Source organism: Pseudophryne corroboree, chromosome 3 (genome assembly GCF_028390025.1).
Source record: "Pseudophryne corroboree isolate aPseCor3 chromosome 3, aPseCor3.hap2, whole genome shotgun sequence".
Taxonomy (NCBI): domain Eukaryota; kingdom Metazoa; phylum Chordata; class Amphibia; order Anura; family Myobatrachidae; genus Pseudophryne; species Pseudophryne corroboree.
In genome coordinates this window covers 761,705,001-761,725,312 of record NC_086446.1, presented here as the reverse complement: position 1 = coordinate 761,725,312, position 20,312 = coordinate 761,705,001, and the positions used below count along the sequence as shown (strand labels likewise).

General features: G+C 44.0%; 1 long non-coding RNA gene across 1 annotated transcript in view; it reads right to left on the bottom strand.

Moving 5' to 3' along the window:
• Nucleotides 1-327: 327 nt before the first annotated feature.
• The window catches only part of LOC135058236 (uncharacterized), a 121,639-nt gene continuing 101,654 nt past the window's right edge, over nt 328-20,312 (bottom strand). The window contains exons 3-4 of the long non-coding RNA XR_010244699.1: nt 12,703-12,870; nt 328-643 (exon numbers count right to left, since the gene is read on the bottom strand). This is a non-coding gene — a long non-coding RNA (uncharacterized LOC135058236). The remainder of the gene's footprint in view (nt 644-12,702; nt 12,871-20,312) is intronic.

The following is a 20,312-nucleotide window of genomic DNA, read 5'->3' as shown; positions in this document are numbered from 1 at the left end:
TTCCTGTCAGTCAATCACTCACCAATCAGCAGTGCGACTGAAAAGCGACGCAGGATCAACAGAAAAACTGATAAGTTTTTTGTTAAATAAAACCATGCACATGCGCATTTAGCAACAAATCGCAGCATAGCGAAAATCGGCAATGAGCGAACAACTCGGAATGACCACCAATGTTTGGGCTCATTGTCTTGGAATATCCTGTGATGAGATGGGTAATATTGACTCACGAATTGCACCATACATCCCTCTACTATTTTTTCTTGAAATAATTGCTTATCCATGATCCCTACAGGAATATGAAATTGTTGTTCATTAATAAGCATCTAATTTTATTGTGAATTTACATGTATTGTACAGTACAGCATGTATTTGTACAGAACACAGGCACAGAATAAAGAACATTTGAAAAATAATAGGGGACAAGCTCCTAATCATGATATGGCTCCCATACATGGACCTTTAATGGATGTTTTGGGCATGGTTTAATGAGATATAGTGATATTTCAGGTATGACATTCAGGAGAACCTCTCAAGAGCAACAGTTGTGAAAATTATATTGTGAAATGTTTCACCACTCTCAATCCATCACTGTGCCTGTTCAACTCTCTTTTCTTTATTGACATATCTTATTATGGGAGATATCCTGTGAAGAGCCAAAAATATTTAATCATATACAGTAATTAAATAGATTACAGTATATACAGTATACTGTATGTACAGCATACTGTACTATATATACTGTATACAGTATACAGTATATAGTATGTACATTACAGTATATACACAGTACTGGATAGATATATAGATATATATATATATATACTGTATACAGCTGATACACAATACAGTATATACCTGTACATTATAGTAAATACTGTACTATATACAGTATTTTATATATATATATATATATATATATATATATATACTGTATATCAACAGTCGGGTGGCACTCAGATGAATAAACAGGCAGCAGGCAGTTGTAAATGCAACTTTTCTTAGCAGTTTACTTCATCCTGATGAAGTAAACTGCTTTGAAACGTTAAATTTACAACTGCCTGTTGCCTGCTTATTCATCTGAGTGCTGCCTGACTATTGGTATAAATTGGACCCGCCGTGTTACCCACTGTAGGAAGCCACCAGCTATTGTATCTGATTATTGGTAGTGCTGCTTGAAACATATATATATATATATATATATATATATATATATATATATATATATATACACACATAGGGGTATATTTACTAAGCTCCCGATTTTGACCGAGATGCCGTTTTTTCATCAAAGTGTCATCTCGGTCAATCTCGGTCATTTACTAAACACTAATCACGGCAGTGATGAGGGCATTCGTAATTTTTTTCTAGTTCAGGTAAAAAATTACGAATGAATACACCATCGGTCAAATTACGCCTGTTTAAGTATGAATCTCGGTCATTTACTAAGAAGTGCAAAGCAAAAAAAACCAAAACACTGCCGTGAAAAATTACAATTCGTAAAAAAGTCCTAAAAAAAACAGACCTGCTTTTTTTATTCGTGATTTGAGATGCATGCAGGGATCCATGAGATCCGTGCATGTATATCAGTGGGAAGGGGTTGGAAAGTGCTTTTTTTTGCCAAAAAAAATTGCGTGGGGTCCCCCCTCCTAAGCATAACCAGCCTCGGGCTCTTTGAGCCGATCCTGGTTGCAGAAATATGGGAAAAAAAATGACAGGGGTTCCCCCATATTTAAGCAACCAGCATCGGGCTCTGCGCCTGGTCCTGGTCCCAAAAATACGGGGGACAAAAAGAGTAGGGGTCCACCGTATTTTTAAAACCAGCACCGGGCTCCACTAGCTGGACAGATAATGCCACAGCCGGGGGTCACTTTTATACAGCGCCCTGCGGCCGTGGCATCAAAAATCCAACTAGTCACCCCTGGCCGGGGTACCCTGGGGGAGTGGGGACCCCTTCAATCAAGGGGTCCCCCCCCCAGCCACCCAAGGGCCAGGGGTGAAGCCCGAGGCTGTCCCCCCCCATCCAATGGGCTGCGGATGGGAGGGCTGATAGCCTTTGTTGTAAAATAAAAGATATTCTTTTTAGTAGCAGTACTACAAGTCCCAGCAAGCCTCCCCCGCATGCTTGTACTTGGAGAACCACAAGTACCAGCATGCGGCGGAAAAACGGGCCCGCTGGTACCTGTAGTACTACCACTAAAAAAATACCCAAAAAAAACAAGACACACACACCGTGAAAGTATAATTTTATTACATACATACACACATACATACATACATACATACTTACCTTATGTTCCCACGCAGGTCGGTCCTCTTCTCCAGTAGAATCCAAGGGGTACCTGTTGAAGAAATTATACTCACCAGATCCAGTGGTCCAGGCTCCTCGGCAAATCCAGGGATAATCCACGTACTTGAATAAAACAAAAAAACGGTTGCCCGACCACGAACTGAAAGGGGACCCATGTTTGCACATGGGTCACCTTTCCACGAATGCCAGAAACCCACTTTGCCTTCTGGCTAAGTGGGTTTCTTCAGCCAATCAGGGAGTGCCACGTTGTAGCACTCTCCTGATCAGCTGTGTGCTCCTGTCCTCACTGACAGGCGGCACACGGCAGTGTTACAATGTAGCGCCTATGCGCTACATTGTAACCAATGCTGGGAACTTTCTGCCCTGCGGTTGACCTAAAGTGACGTCACCGCTGAGCAGAAAGTTCCCATCATTGGTTACAATGTAGCGCATAGGCGCTACATTGTAACACTGCCGTGTGCCGCCTGTCAGTGAGGACAGGAGCACACAGCTGATCAGGAGGGTGCTACAACGTGGCGCTCCCTGATTGGCTGAAGAAACCCACTTAGCCAGAAGGCAAAGTGGGTTTCTGGCATTCGTGGAAAGGTGACCCATGTGCAAACATGGGTCACCTTTCAGTTCGTGGTCGGGCAACCGTTTTTTTGTTTTATTCAAGTACGTGGATTATCCCTGGATTTGCCGAGGAGCCTGGACCACTGGATCTGGTGAGTATAATTTCTTCAACAGGTACCCCTTGGATTCTACTGGAGAAGAGGACCGACCTGCGTGGGAACATAAGGTAAGTATGTATGTATGTATGTATGTGTGTATGTATGTAATAAAATTATACTTTCACGGTGTGTGTGTCTTGTTTTTTTTGGGTATTTTTTTAGTGGTAGTACTACAGGTACCAGCGGGCCCGTTTTTCCGCCGCATGCTGGTACTTGTGGTTCTCCAAGTACAAGCATGCGGGGGAGGCTTGCTGGGACTTGTAGTACTGCTACTAAAAACAATATCTTTTATTTTACAGCAAAGGCTATCAGCCCTCCCATCCGCAGCCCATTGGATGGGGGGGGACAGCCTCGGGCTTCACCCCTGGCCCTTGGGTGGCTGGGGGGGGGGACCCCTTGATTGAAGGGGTCCCCACTCCCCCAGGATACCCCGGCCAGGGGTGACTAGTTGGATTTTTGATGCCACGGCCGCAGGGCGCTGTATAAAAGTGACCCCCGGCTGTGGCATTATCTGTCCAGCTAGTGGAGCCCGGTGCTGGTTTTAAAAATACGGGGGACCCCTACTCTTTTTGTCCCCCGTATTTTTGGGACCAGGACCAGGCGCAGAGCCCGATGCTGGTTGCTTAAATATGGGGGAACCCCTGTCATTTTTTTTCCCATATTTCTGCAACCAGGATCGGCTCAAAGAGCCCGAGGCTGGTTATGCTTAGGAGGGGGGACCCCACGCAATTTTTTTTAGGATTTTACTTTGTTTAATTTAAAAAAAAAAAAAATACGAACCCCAGCACGGATCACACAGATCCGGCCGAGATTGATTGTAAAAAAAAAACGGCAGTGTTTTGCTAATCACTGCCGTCAAATTAGGTAAAAAAACACGAATGACATCGACATCGGAAGCAAAGAAAAATACGAATACGACAGCTTAGTAAATTAGTCGTAATCAATTCAAAAAGTTGCAGTTTTACACTGCCGATGTCATTCGTGATTGAACTTTGACCTATTTTCGGAAATTACGAATCTTAGTAAATATACCCCATAGAATTGAGCGGCACTCTCAGGACTTTAACAAAGAACGGGTCCTCAGCCCATCATAAGTTTGCAACGTTTCGGTAATTTTATTTCAACCGTCGTCAACCATTATGCCATTATGCCTGACGACGGTTGAAATAAAATTACCGAAACGTTGCAAACTTATGATGGGCTGAGGACGCGTTCTTTGTTAAAGTCCTGAGAGTGCCGCTCAATTCTATGTGTTTATACAGTGGATAACTCTGCAAGAGAAGGCACCAGGTATTATATTCATTTAATCAGGAGTGCCGACCACTTGGACATTTATATATATATATATATATATATATCTATCCTTATCTTGCGCCCAGGCAGGAGCAGAACTACAGGAGAGATCTCTGTTGACAAATATCAAATACACATAGAATAAAACACAACTCCCAAGTGTGCTAAATTAGTTGAATGTTCTTATCCATAGATTCTTCCAAAAGTGTCCAAATGGATGTGGACTGTATGCTGGATAATACTATTTCCTGGGGTCCTGAAGCAGATGAACACTTAACAAGTTGTGAGCTCAACGCGGTAGTTTCTTCACTAACTGGGTTAGTGACTCATGGCTGACAGACCCAACGCATTTTGTCTAAACAACTTCATCAGGGGTAATTCAATAACAAAAGTAGGACCAAATATATAATTCAAAATGTGTATGTCAAAGGTCATATGTTAACCTGAGAATGAATAATTTATTTTCAAATGAGGCTTCTAAAATCCTATAGCTTGTAATAAAGCTAATTTAAAAATGATACCTGTATAACAGTGTCTATGAAACCACCTGAATATACTAGAGAGTTTTTCCAGCCATGTAGTTTTACTCAAACTTGAAAAAATGTATATCACAATGGTATAGCAGAAGTAAAGACAGTTTTTATAGACACTGAAACTTCCACAGTGGAATTCACAATTGGATCAGAATGGCTTTCACAGCAATCATATGTGTGGAGATTTCAGGACCTGTGAAAAAGTGTGTATTTATGCTTTATACTGCTTACAGTATTTTAACTTGTAGCACCAAAGGTCAAACCCCTGCATCTGACATCAAGACCCCGGTGATTGGGGACCAGGCAGGAGGAACAAATAGGAGGACATACGGGTTTACACAATACGGGAGCGCTCCTGACACTACCAATGGGTGAAGTATAAACTATACCATTACAACAGACAGCACCTATCTCTTGAGCGGCGTGTGTTCACATTTAATCTTTGTGATTATCTTTACATAAATCAGTATTCAGCCGGCTTGGAGCTAATACTGTGTTCACATGTGTGCATGAAATCAAACTAATCAGCTGAAGGAGAACTATCTTGCAATTTCCCCAAATTATATAAGTGCATGCAATCAAGTTTTCATCCTTGTGATTTACCTTTTGCACAACTAACAGCTAATGCTTGGGACTAAAACTAATCATATTCTGTTTACATATGTGCTGGGAATTGGATCATATCAGCTGAAGGAGATCCATACATGTCTGTTCTAAATTAGATGGGTGCATGCATTAAGCCATCTTTAGAAGGAGCCATTCACTAACCAAAGCATCAGTCTGTGTGGAGCTATTACGAATATATGTGGTATTAACCCAATTAATGTTTGTTGGTCTTATGGTAATTACCTTTGTTTTATTGTGTGCTTTTTAAGATTTTAAATATAATTAGTAATAAATCAACAATTTGCATCAAAACAGCAGTCGGTTACCTCATATTTTTGTGCGCCTTTACTTATTTTTTCTTATTCTGTAATTGACTGCATAATCGTCTAACTGAAATTCAACATTTAAAAGGAACAAGCAACCCATTCTTGCAGCCCTGGATAGGAGTTAAATAAAATCCTTTTATCCATATCAATTGTCGGTCATTGATTGGTGGTTTGGGAGGTACTGGCCTTTCTGTGTCAGAAAGAAGGAAGAATGAATCAGCTGAGAGTTAGTGACTTCCATTGCTAATCAGGAGGCAAGCTCCCAAGGATATTGACTAGATTCAACAGGGTATTACACTTACTGCTCAGTATCACTGCTCATTGTCTTGTGCTGCATTGTGTGGTGCTCAGTATACTACAGTACATTAGTCCAGGGCTGCATTTGCTCAGTGTCAGTTCTAGTATCCTCATCAGTGTTCACCGCTCAGTATCACTGCTCATTGTCTTGTGCTGCATTGTGGTGCTCAGTATACTACAGTACATTACTAATAGTCCAGTGTCTTGTGCTGCATCTTGCTGCTGTAGGGTGCTGTGGTAGTGTCCTGTCACTGTGCATAGGTCATCATCATTCCAGTCACAGTGGTGTCTGGTATCTATCTAGTGGTATCTAATTCCAGACATTAACGCCGTCTAATTCCAGATATATTACTGGCATTTAATTCCACACATTAAAAAATGGAGAACAAAAATGTGAAGGGTAAAATAGGGAAAGATCAAGATCCACTTCCACCTAGTGCTGAAGCTGCTGCCACTAGTCATGGCAGAGACAATGAAATGCCATCAACGTAGTCTGCCAAGGCCGATGATCAATGTCATAGTAGAGAGCATGTAAAATACAAAAAGCAAAAGTTCAGTAAAATGATGACCCAAAAATCTAAATTAAAATCAGCTGAGGAGAAGCGTAAACTTGCCAAAATGCCATTTACGACACGGAGTGGCAAGGAATGGCTAAGGCCCTCTCCTATGTTCCTCATGACTAGTGGTTCAGCTTCACATGACGATGGAAGCACTCATCCTCCCGCTAGAAAAATGAAAAGACTTAAGCTAGCAAAAGCACAGCAAAGAACTGTGCGTTCTTCTAAATCACAAATCCCCAAGGAGAGTCCAATTGTGTCGGTTGCGATGCCTGACCTTCCCAACACTGGACAGGAGAGGTGGCTCCTTCCACCATTTGCACGCCCCCTGCAAGTGCTGGAAGGAGCACCCACAGTCCAGTTCCTGATCTTCAAATTGAAGATGTCACTGTTGAAGTACACCAGGATGAGGATATGGGTGTTGCTGGCGCTGAGGAGGAAATTGACGAGGAGGATTCTGATAGTGAGGTGGTTTGTTTAAGTCAGGCACCCGGGGAGACACCTGTTGTCCGTGGGAAGAATAAGGCCATTGACATGCCTGGTCAAAATACAAAAATAATCACCTCTTCAGTGTGGAATTATTTCAACAGAAATGCGGACAACAGGTGTCAAGTCGTGTGTTGCCTTTGTCAAGCTATAATAAGTAGGGGTAAGTACGTTAACCACCTAAGAACATCCTCCCATATACGTCACTTGGAGCGCATTCATCAGAAGTCATTGACAAGTTCAAAAACTTTGGGTGACAGCGGAAGCAGTCCACTGACAACTAAATCCCTTCTTCCTCTTGTACCCAAGCTACTGCAAACCATACCACCAACTCCCTCAATGTGAATTTCCTCATTAGACAGGAACGCCAATAGTCCTGCAGGCCATGTCTCTGGCAAGTCTGACGAGTCCTCTCCTGCCTGGGATACCTCCGATGGATCCTTGAGTGTAACACCTACTGCTGTTGTTGCTGCTGGGAGTCGATTGTCATCCCAGAGGGGAAGTCGGAAGACCACTTATACTACTTCCAGTAAGCAATTGACTATCCAACAGTCCTTTGCGAGGAAGATGAAATATCACAGCAGTCATCCTGTTGCAAAGCTGATAACTCAGGCCATGGCAACTATGTTGGTGTTAGACGTGCATCCGTTATCCGCCGTTAGTTCACAGGGACTTAGACAATTGCTTGAGGTAGTGTGTCCCCGGTACCAAATACCATCTAGGTTCCACTTTTCTAGGCAGGCGATACAGAGAATGTACACAGACGTCAGAAATAGAATGCAGTTGTACCCAATGTCCACTTAACCACGGACATGTGGACAAGTGGAGCAGGGCAGACTAAGGACTATATGACTGTGACAGCCCACTGGGTAGATGTATTGCCTCCCGCAGCAACAACAGCAGCAGCGGCACCAGTAGCAGCATCTCGCAAATGCCAACTCGTTCCTAGGCAAGCTACGCTTTGTATCACCGCTTTCCATAAGAGGCACACAGCTGACAACCTCTTACGGAAACTGAGGAACATCATCGCAGAATGGCTTACCCCAATTGGACTCTCCTGGGGATTTGTGACATCAGACAATGCCACCAATATTGTGTGTGCATTACATGTGGGCAAAATCCAGCACGTCCCATGTTTTGCACATACAATGAATTTGGTGGTGCAGAATTATTTAAAAAACGACAGTGGCATGCAGGAGATGCTGTCGGTGTCCCGAAGAATTGCGGGCCACTTTCGGCATTCAGCCACTGCGTGCCGAAGACTGGAGCACCAGCAAACACTCCTGAATATGCCCTGCCATCAGCTGAAGCAAGAGGTGGTAACGAGGTGGAATTCAACCCTCTATTTGCTTCAGAGGATGGAGGAGCAGCAAAAGGCCATTCAAGCCTATACATCTGCCTACGATATAGGCAAAGGAGGGGGAATGCCCCTGACTCAAGCACAGTGGAGAATGATTTCAACGTTGTGCAAGGTTCTCCAACCCTTTGAACTTGCCACACGTGAAGTCAGTTCAGACACTGCCAGCCTAAGTCAGGTAATTTCCCTCATCAGGCTTTTGCAGAAGCAGCTGGATAGATTGAAGGAGGAGCTAAAATGGAGCGATTCCGCTAGGCATGTGGGACTTGTGGATGGAGCCCTTCATTGACTTTACCAGGATTCATGGGTGGTCAATCTGTTGAAATCAGAGCACTACATTTTGGCCACCGTGCTCGATCCTTGGTTTAAAGCCTACGTTGTATCTCTCTTTCCGGCAGACACAAGTCTGCAAATGTTCAAAGACCTGACATCTGGTCCAGACTGAAGGACCTGCCAATGATTTCTGACATGTCATCTACTGTCACTGCATATGATTCTGTCACCATTGAGAGAATGGTGGAGGATTATATGAGTGACAGCATCCAAGTAGGTATGTCAGACAGTCCGTACGTATACTGGCAGGAAAAAGAGGCAATTTGGAGACCCTTGCACAAACTGGCTTTATTTTACCTAAGTTGCCCCCCCTCCAGTGTGTACTCCGAAAGAGTGTTTAGTGCAGCCGGTAACCTTGTCAGCGATCGGCGTAGGAGGTTACTTCCAGAAAATGTGGAGAAGATGATGTTCATCAAAATGAATTAGAATAAATTCCTCCATGGAGACATTTACTAGCAATTGCCTCCAGAAAGTACACAGGGACCTGAGATGGTGGATTCCAGTGGGGACGAATTAATAATCTGTGAGGAGGGGGATGTACACAGTGAAAGGGGTGAGGAATTGGAGGATGAGGAGGAGGTGGACATCTTGCCTCTGTAGAGCCAGTTTGTGCAAGGAGAGATTGATTGCTTCTTTTTTGGTGGGGGCCCAAACCAAACAGTCATTTCAGCCACAGTCGTGTGGCAGACCCTGTCGCTGAAATGATGGGTTTGTTAAAGTGTGCATGTCCTGTTTATACAACATAAGGGTGGGTGGGAGGGCCCAAGGACAATTCCATCTTGCACCTCTTTTTTTTAAATTTATCTTTGCATCATGTGATGTTTGTGGACTATTTTTTTTAAGTGCCATCCTGTCTGACACTGCAGTGACACTCCTAGATGGGCCAGGTGTTTGTGCCGCCCACTTGGGTCACTTAGCTTAGTCATCCAGCGACCTCGGTGCAAATTTTAGGACTAAAAATAATATTGTGAGGTGTGAGGTGTTCAGAATAGACTGGGAATGAGTGGAAATTATGGTTATTGAGGTTAATAATACTATAGGATCAAAATTACCCCCAAATTCTATGATTTTAGCTGTTTTTTAGGGTCCTTTGGAAAAAAAACACCAGAATCCAAAACGCACCCGAATCCGACAAAAATTCGAAAGGGAGGTTTTGCAAAAACGTGTCCGAATCCAAAACACGACCGTGGAACCGAATCCAAAACCAAAACACAAAAACCAGAAAATGTCCGGTGTACATCTCTAGTTTACGAATGAATAGTTCCACAAAATATATAATGTACAAAGTCACAAAAATACACACACTTACATATAGTCACACATACATACAGTAACACATATATACACATATGTAGTAAGTTATACATAGTCACACACATACATGCATACAGTCACACACTTAAACACACACATACATATAAACAGTGCCTCTCCCTGAGTACCACTTACCTCATAAGCTGCATACAGTACCTTCCAACATTACTATGGATGTAAGAGGGATCTCTCGTGCACCAATATAAAGGGGTGGAGCCTCATTGTGAATGGGCATGTCCTCACTGTGAAGGGGTGACCTCACGACAACCACTGTTTCCATCAATGCTGGGGCATGTCCTGCATTCTCCGAGGTGCTGGGCTTTCCCCAGGCTCTCCCTACATTGTATATAGAAGCCGTGTGCATAGCACAGCATTTATTTACACACAGCTCTATTATGCAGAGCAGCAGTGACAGTGCTCTCCCGCAAGCAATTACCACTGGCAGAACACTGTGGCCCACAGACGGGATAGCCCTAGAAAAATGGGATGTTGGGAGGTATATAGGCCTACTGTATATAGGCTGGCTGCTGGTTAGTCTTTACACTGGAAAAGAGGCAGCTGAGAGGGGACATTATTAATATTTATAAATATATAAAGGGACAATACAAAGTTTTATCAGACTATTTGTTTATTAAAAAAAATGCTACACGGGACACGCAGTCATTCTCTGAGGTTAGAAGAGAAACAATTTCATACACAATGGAGGAAAGGGTTCTTCACAGTAAGGGCAGTAAGGATTTGGAATTCTCTGCTAGAGACGGTAGTAATGAGTTTAAAAATGGATTAGATAAATTCCTAACTGAAAGAACTATCCAAGGATACAGCATTTAAATGAAGTAAAATGTTATAATACAGGTTGAACTCGATGGACATTTTGTCTTTTTTCAACCTCATCAACTATGTTACTATCAGTGGCGGAACTGTTGGAGGCAGTGGAGTCTGCTGCTGCCGGGCTTCTGACCTCAAGGGGGCACCTGTCCTCCATTGCCTCCCACTACCCGACAATCTATCGCCGATGCGCCGCATCTGGATGGAGGAGCTTTGCCAGTGCCGTGACATGGCAGCAGCAGCTGCCTCCTCGTATCCACAGAGACGAGCTGGCAGCTGGCTGCAGCTAGGGAGAGCTCCAGTGCACAGCTGCTCCCAGGCACTTCCAAGAGAGCAGGCCGGCTGAAGCTCTCTCTTCCTTCTTCCTGCTGATAGCCACAGGTAGGCACTGGCACCACCTGCCTCAAGCTGCGGCACTGTGTGTGTGGTGTATGTGTATGGGGGGTGATTACTGGGGGTATCTTTAATAAATATTGGCAGCACTGACTGTGTTTATGTGTGTTAATGTTTTTAAGGGAGGTGTGTGTGTGTCTGTATTTTTTAAGGAAAATTGTGTGTTTAAGTGAAAGAGACGTGCGTGCGTGCGTGTATAATTGAATGAGGTGTGTGTGTCTGTTTAAGTGAAAGAGGCATGTATGTGTGTGTGTAATTTGTGTGTGTGTAATTGAAAGAGGCGAGTGTGTGTGTGTGTGTGATTGAATGAGGCGTGGTGTGTGTGTGTGTAATTGTGTGTGTAATTGAAAGAGGCATGTGTGTGTCTGTTTAAGTGAAATAGGCATGTGTGTGTGTGTGTAATCATGTGTGTGTGTAATTGAAAAAGGCGTGTGTGTGTGTAACTGTGTGTGTAATGGAAAGACGCATATGTGTGTAAGTGAAAGAGGCATGTGAGTGTGGGTTTACGTGAGAGGCATGTGAGTGTATGTAAGTAAAAGAGACATGCGTGTATATGTAAGTGAAAGAGGCAGGTGGTTGTGTGTAAGTGAAAGGCAAGTGTGTGTAAGTGAAAGATGCACATGTGTGTGTTTAATTGTTTGTGTAATTGAAAGAGGCATGTTTGTTTGTAATTGTGTGAGTGTGTAATTGAAAAGAGGCATGTGTGTAAGTGAAAAGCATGTATGTATGTGTGTAAGTGAAAGAGGCATGTGTGTGTGTAAGTGAAATAGGCACGTGTGTGTGTAAATGAAAGAGGCATGTGTGTGTGTAAACGAAAGAGGCACGTGTGTGTAAACGAAAGAGGCACGTGTGTGTGTGTGTAAGTGAAAGAGGCACGTGTGTGTGTAAGTGAAAGAGGCACGTGTGTGTGTGTCTGTGTGTAAGTGAAAGAGGCATGTGTGTATGGGTTCACGTGAGAAGCATGTGAGTGAGTAAGTAAAAGAGACATGCATGTGTGTAAATGAAAGAGGCATGTGTGTAAGTGAAAGGCGTGTGTGTGTGTTTAAGTGAAAGAGGTTTGTGTGTTTAAGTAAAAGAGGCATGTGTGTGTGTAAGTGAAAGGTATGTGTATCTATACTACTATTGTGAAAGGCACCTGAGTATGCTGCTACTGTTCACCCTGAGTACTACCAGATATCTACATATGGCGTGTATGTATATATATATATATATATATATATATATACACACACACATAGAAAGAGAGGCGGCACTCACGGCTAATAGATTCAGGAACAAATGACACCACAAACGGGCTTGTTTCAACATTTCAATTCAACAGAATTTTCGTCAGGATACACATACAAAATCAAACAGCTTACCTTATTACCCCTCACCAAGTGTGCTCAGGTGTGTTCGCCGCCGGGACCCGGCTCCCCGGCCGCGTCACTCACAAATGACGTCATCGCGTTGACGGCGCACGTCAACATCACGATCACCATAGTAATCCGGGACATGTATACAACAAGAGGGAGGGGGGAGTGCGGCAGCTACAAAACAAGGACATTTAAAAGAACATATACAATGCATAATGCAACATATGTCTTTATACACAAATACTAAAAACATCTCTTAGCCCAAATGATTAATAATAGGCCTCTTAAATATTCCGGACACATTTCCCTGATCTCAGCCATATACCAATACAGTTTAAATAGTCATTCCACTCAGATTAAATTAATAATATTATAAGCAGTATAACCTATGTGGTTTCTCGTAAAGAATGAGGGTCTATGAACTAATTAAAGCATGATAACGATATCATTTCATTTAAACCCCTTGGATGCACCATATCCAAACGGTGAATCCAATGGGATTCACAGCGTAAAAGAGCTGATCCATGATCCCCACCCCGCAAACGAGGTGGGATATGGTCGATCATGCGATATTTCAGGCTAACCAGATTGTGGCGCGCCTCTAAAAAATGGCGTGCCACCGGTTGGTCACTGGTACCGTTGTTAATTGCTAAACGTATAGATGACCTATGAGCCGTCATCCGCTCTTTAAACTTACGGGTAGTTTTGCCCACGTAAGAAAGGCCACAAGGGCACACAATCTGATATACTACGTATGACGACTCACAGGTATCTCTCGCCAATTCCTCACCCGATTGGATGAGGTTCCAATATTTCTTTGCAATGTTGTTAATCTTGCTCAACATTGCAAAGAAATATTGGAACCTCATCCAATCGGATGAGGAATTGGGAATGAGCGAGACGAGACTCATGCCATGTTATAGACGAGCTAGAAATTTAAAAGATATACTCGTTAGGACCGACATTTCTGGTAGGGGGGCATCCCGCTCTGGTTTCTTACAACAGAAAAAGAATGGTTGTTTCAAATGCAGCTGTACTACTTGTAAGTTTATGCTCACTGGGGAAATATTTCATCATCCACGTACAGGTAGGAGCTATCATATTCAGCACCATCTCACCTGTGAGTCGTCATACGTAGTATATCAAATTGTGTGCCCATGTGGCCTTTCTTACGTGGGCTAAACTACCCGTAAGTTTAAAGAGCGGATGACGGCACATAGGTCATCTATACGTTTAGCAATTAACAATGGTACCAGTGACCAACCGGTGGCACGCCATTTTTTAGAGGCACGACACAATCTGGTTAGCCTGAAATATCGCATGATCGACCATATCCCACCTCGTTTGCGGGGTGGGGATCGTGGATCGGCTCTTTTACGCTGTGAATCCCGTTGGATTCACCGTTTGGATATGGTGCATCCAAGGGGTTTAAATTAAATGATATTGTTATCATGCTTTAATTAGTTCATAGACCCTCATTCTTTATGAGAAACCATAGGTTATACTACTTATAGTATTATTAATTTAATCTGAGTGGAATGATTATTTAAACTGTATTGGTATATGGCCGATAGTGATGTGCACCGGAAATTTTTCGGGTTTTGTGTTTTGGTTTTGGATTCGGATCCGCGGCCGTGTTTTGGATTCGGACGCGTTTTGGCAAAACCTCCCTGAAAATTTTTTGTCGGATTCGGGTGTGTTTTGGATTTGGATGTTTTTTTACAAAAACCCCTCAAAAGCAGCTTAAATCATAGAATTTGGGGGTCATTTTGATCCCATAGTATTATTAACCTCAATAACCATAATTTCCACTCATTTCCAGTCTATTCTGAACACCTCACACCTCACAATATTATTTTTAGTCCTAAAATTTGCACCGAGGTCGCTGTGTGACTAAGTTAAGCGACCCAAGTGGCCGACACAAACACCTGGCCCATCTAGGAGTGGCACTGCAGTGTCAGACAGGATGGCAGATTTAAAAAATAGTCCCCAAACAGCACATGATGCAAAGAAAAAAAGAGGTGCCCCAAGGTCGCTGGATGGCTAAGCTAAGCGACCCAAGTGGTCGATACAAACACCTGGCCCATCTAGGAGTGGGACTACAGTGTCAGACAGGATGGCACTTCAAAAAATAGTCCCCAAACAGCACACGATGCAAAGAAAAATAGAGGTGCAACATGGTCGCTTGATGGCTAAGCTAAACGACCCAAGTGGCCGACACAAACACCTGGCCCATCTAGGAGTGGCACTGCAGTGTCAGACAGGATGGCACTTCAAAAAATAGTCCCCAAACAGCACATGAGGCAAAGAAAAATGAAAGAAAAAAGAGGTGCAAGATGGAATTGTCCTTGGGCCCTCCCACCCACCCTTATGTTGTATAAACAGGACATGCACACTTTAACAAACCCATCATTTCAGCGACAGGGTCTGCCACATGACTGTGACTGAAATGACTGGTTGGTTTGGTCCCCCACCAAAAAAGAAGCAATCAATCTCTCCTTGCACAAACTGGCTCTACAGAGGCAAGATGTCCACCTCCTCCTCATCCTCCGATTCCTCACCCCTTTCACTGTGTACATCCCCCTCCTCACAGATTATTAATTCGTCCCCACTGGAATCCACCATCTCAGGTCCCTGTGTACTTTCTGGAGGCAATTGCTGGTGAATGTCTCCATGGAGGAATTGATTATAATTAATTTTGATGAACATCATCTTCTCCACATTTTCTGGAAGTAACCTTGTACGCCGATTGCTGACAAGGTGAGCGGCTGCACTAAACACTCTTTTGGAGTACACACTGGAAGGGGGGCAACTTAGGTAAAATAAAGCCAGTTTCTGCAAGGGCCTCCAAATTGCCTCTTTTTCCTGCCAGTATACGTACGGACTGTCTGACGTGCTTACTTGGATGCGGTCACTCATATAATCCTCCACCATTCTTTCAATGGTGACAGAATCATATGCAGTGACAGTAGACGACATGTCAGTAATCGTTGGCAGGTCTTTGAGTCCGGACCAGATGTCAACACTCGCTCCAGGCTGCCCTGCATCACCGCCAGCGGGTGGGCTTGGAATTCTTAGCCTTTTCCTCGCAACCCCAGTTGCGGGAGAATGTGAAGGAGGAGCTGTTGACGGGTCACGTTCTGCTTGACTTGACAATTTTCTCACCAGCAGGTCTTTGAACCTCTGCAGACTTGCGTCTGCCGGAAAGAGAGATACAATGTAGATTTTAAATCTAGGATCGAGCACGGTGGCCAAAATGTAGTGCTCTGATTTCAACAGATTGACCACCCGTGAATCCTGGTTAAGCGAATTAAGGGCTCCATCCACAAGTCCCACAAGCCTAGCGGAATCGCTCTGTTTTAGCTCCTCCTTCAATCTCTCCAGCTGCTTCTGCAAAAGCCAGATGAGGGGAATGACCTGACTCAGGCTGGCAGTGTCTGAACTGACTTCACGTGTGTCAAGTTCAAAGGGTTACAGAACCTTGCACAACGTTGAAATCATTCTCCACTGCTCTTGAGTCCGGTGCATTCCCCCTCCTTTGCCTATATTGTAGGTAGCTGTATAGGCTTGAATGGCCTTTTGCTGCTCCTCCATCCTCTGAAGCATATAGAGGGTTGAATTCCACCTCGTTACCACCTCTTGCTTCAGATGATGGCGGGGCAGGTTCAGGAGTGCTTGCTGGTGCTCCAGTCTTTGGCACGTGGTGGCTGAATGCCGAAAGTGGCCCTCAATTCTTCGGGCCACCGACAGCGTTTCCTGCATGCCCCTGTCATTTTTTAAATAATTCTGCACCACCAAATTCAATGCATGTGCAAAACATGGGACATGCTGGAATTTGCCCACATGTATTGCACGCACAATATTGGTGGCGTTGTCCGATGTCACAAATCCCCTGGAGAGTCCAATTGAGGTAAGCCATTCTGCGATGATGTTCCTCAGTTTCCGTAAGAGGTTGTCAGCTGTGTGCCTCTTCTGGAAAGCAGTGATACAAAGCGTAGCCTGCCTAGGAATGAGTTGGCGTTTGCGATATGCTGCTACTGGTGCCGCCGCTACTGTTCTTGCTGCGGGAGGCAATACATCTACCCAGTGGGCTGTCACAGTCATATAGTCCTTAGTCTGCCCTGCTCCACTTGTCCACATGTACGTGGTTAAGTGGACATTGGGTACAACTGCATTTTTTAGGACACTGGTGACTCTTTTTCTGAGGTCTGTGTACATTCTCGGTATCGCCTGCCTACAGAAATGGAACCTAGATGGTATTTGGTACAGGGGACACAGTACCTCAAGCAATTCTCTAGTTTCCTGTGAATTAACGGTGGATACTGGAAACACGTTTGACACCACCCAGGCTGCCAAGGCCTGAGTTATCCGCTTTTCAGCAGGATGACTGCTGTGATATTTCATCTTCCTCGCAAAGGACTGTTGGACAGTCAATTGCTTACTGGAAATAGTACAAGTGGTCTTCCGACTTCCCCTCTGGGATGACGATCGACTCCCAGCAGCAACAACAGCAGCGCCAGCAGCAGTAGGCGTTAAACTCAAGGATGCATTGGAGGAATCCCAGGAAGGAAAGGACTCGTCAGACTTGCCAGTGACATGGCCTGCAGGACTATTGGCTTTCCTGTGTAAGGAGGAAATTGACACCTAGGGAGTTGGTGGTGTGGTGTGCAGGAGCTTGGTTACAAGAGGAAGGGATTTAGTTGTCAGTGGACTGCTTCCGCTGTCACCTAAAGTATTTGAACTTGTCAATTACTTCTGATGAATGCGGTCCAGGTGACGTATAAGGGAGGATGTTCCGAGGTGGTTAACGTCCTTACCCCTCCTTATTACAGCTTGACAAATGCGACACACGGCTTGACACCTGTTGTCCGCATTTCTGTTCAAATAATTCCACACCGAAGAGGTGATTTTTTTTGTAATTTGACCAGGCATGTCAATGGCCATATTCGTCCCACAGACAACAGGTGTCTCCCCGGGTGCCTGACTTAAACAAACCACCTCACCATCAGAATCCTCCTTGTCAATTTCCTCCTCAGCTTCAGCAACACCCATATCCTCATCCTGGTGTACTTCAATAGTGACATCTTCAATTTGACTATCAGGAATTGGACTGCGGGTGCTCCTTCCAGCACTTGCAAGGGGCGTGCAAATAGTGGAAGGCGCCACCTCTTCCCGTCCAGTGTTGGGAAGGTCAGGCATCGCAACCGACACAATTGGACTCTCCTTGGGGATTTGTGATTTAGAAGAACGCACAGTTCTTTGCTGTGCTTTTGCCAGCTTAAGTCTTTTAATTTTTCTAGCGGGAGGATGAGTGCTTCCATTCTCACGTGAAGCTGAACCACTAGCCATGAACATAGGCCAGGGCCTCAGCCGTTCCTTGCCACTCCGTGTCGTAAATGGCATATTGGCAAGTTTACGCTTCTCCTCAGACGCTTTTAATTTAGATTTTTGGGTCATTTTACTGAACTTTAGTTTTTTGGATTTTACATGCTCTCTACTATGACATTGGGCATCGGCCTTGGCAGACGACTTTGATGGCATTTCATCGTCTCTGCCATGACTAGTGGCAGCAGCTTCAGCACGAGGTGGAAGTGGATCTTGATCTTTCCTATTTTACCCTCCACATTTTTGTTCTCCATTTTTTAATGTGTGGAATTATATGCCAGTAATATATCAATAGCAATGGCCTACTACTATATATACTGTGCACAACTTAAATGCACCACAGGTATGGATGGATAGTATACTTGACGACACAGAGGTAGGTAGAGCTGTGGCCTACTGTACCGTACTGATATATATTATATACTTGTGGTCAGCAAAATTATACACTGTACTACTACTATATATATATATATATATATATATATATATATATATATATATATATATATACATACTGCGCACAACTTAAATGCACCTCAGGTATGGATGGATAGTATTCTTGACGAGACAGAGGTAGATAGAGCAGTGGCCTACTGTACCGTACTGCTATATATTATATACTGGTGGTCAGCAAAATTATGCACTGTCCTACTACTATATATATACTGCGCACAACTTAAATGCACCACAGGTATGGATGGATAGTATACTTGACGACACAGAGGTAGGTAGAGCAGTGGCCTACTGTACCGTACTGCTATATATTATATACTGGTGGTCAGCAAAATTATGCACTGTCCTATTACTATATACTACAATGCAGCACAGATATGGTGCGTTTTTCAGGCAGAGAACGTATAATACTGGTGGTCACTGGTCAGCAAAACTTTGCACTGTCCTCCTACTATATAATACTGGTGGTCCCCAGTCCCCACAATAAAGCACACTGAGCACAGATATTTGCAGCACACTGAGCACAGATATTTGCAGCACACTGAACACAGAAACTGAGAGAACGCCAGCCACGTCCTCTCACTATCATCTCCAATGCACGAGTGAAAAATGGCGGCGACGCTCGGCTCCTTATATAAAATACGAATCTCGCGAGAATCTGACAGCGGGATGATGACGGTCGGGCGCGCTCGGGTTAACCGAGCAATACGGGAGGATCCGAATCTGCCTCGGACCCATGTAAAATGGGTGATGTTCGGGGGGGTTCGGATTCCGAGGAACCGAACCCGCTCATCTCTAATGGCCGAGTTCAGGGAAATTTGTCCGGAATATTTAGGAGGCCTATTACTAATCATTTGGGCTAAGAGCTGTTTTTAGGATTTGTGTATAAAGACATATGTTGCATTATGCATTGTATATGTTCTTTTAAATGTCCTTGTTTTGTAGCTGCCGCACTCCCCCCTCCCTCTTGTTGTATACACGTCCCGGGTTACAATGGTGATGGTGACGTTTACGTGCGCCGTCGGCGCGATGACGTAATTTGTGAGTGACACGGCCGGGGAGCCGGGTCCCGGTGGCGAACACACCTGAGCACACTTGGTGAGGGGTTATAAGGTAAGCTGTTTGATTTTGTATGTGTATCCTGAAGAAAATTCTGTTGAATTGAAACGTTGAAACAACCCGTTTGTGGTGTCATTTGTTCCTGAATCTATTAGCCGTGAGTGCCGCCTCTCTGTCTATGTGTGTCTGTTCTTTTGCTGTGGAGGGCACCGGGCTTATTGATTTGTTTGATTATACGAGTGCCGGTCCATATATCTACTATATATATATATATATATATATATATATATATATATATATATATATATATATTAGTGATGTATACCGGAATTTTTTTGTGTTTTGTGTTTTGGTTTTGGTTTTGGATTCGGTTCCGCGGCCGTGTTTTGGATTCGGACGCATTTTGGCAAAACCTCCCTGAAAATTTTTTGTCGGATTCGAGTGTGTTTTGGATTCGGGTATTTTTTTACAAAAACCCCTCAAAAACAGCTTACATCATAGAATTTGGGGGTCATTTTGATCCCATAGTATTATTAACCTCAATAACCATAATTTCTCTAACGTCCTAAGTGGATGCTGGGGACTCCGTAAGGACCATGGGGATTAGCGGCTCCGCAGGAGACTGGGCACAACTAAAGAAAGCTTTAGGACTACCTGGTGTGCACTGGCTCCTCCCACTAAGACCCTCCTCCAGACCTCAGTTAGATTCTTGTGCCCGG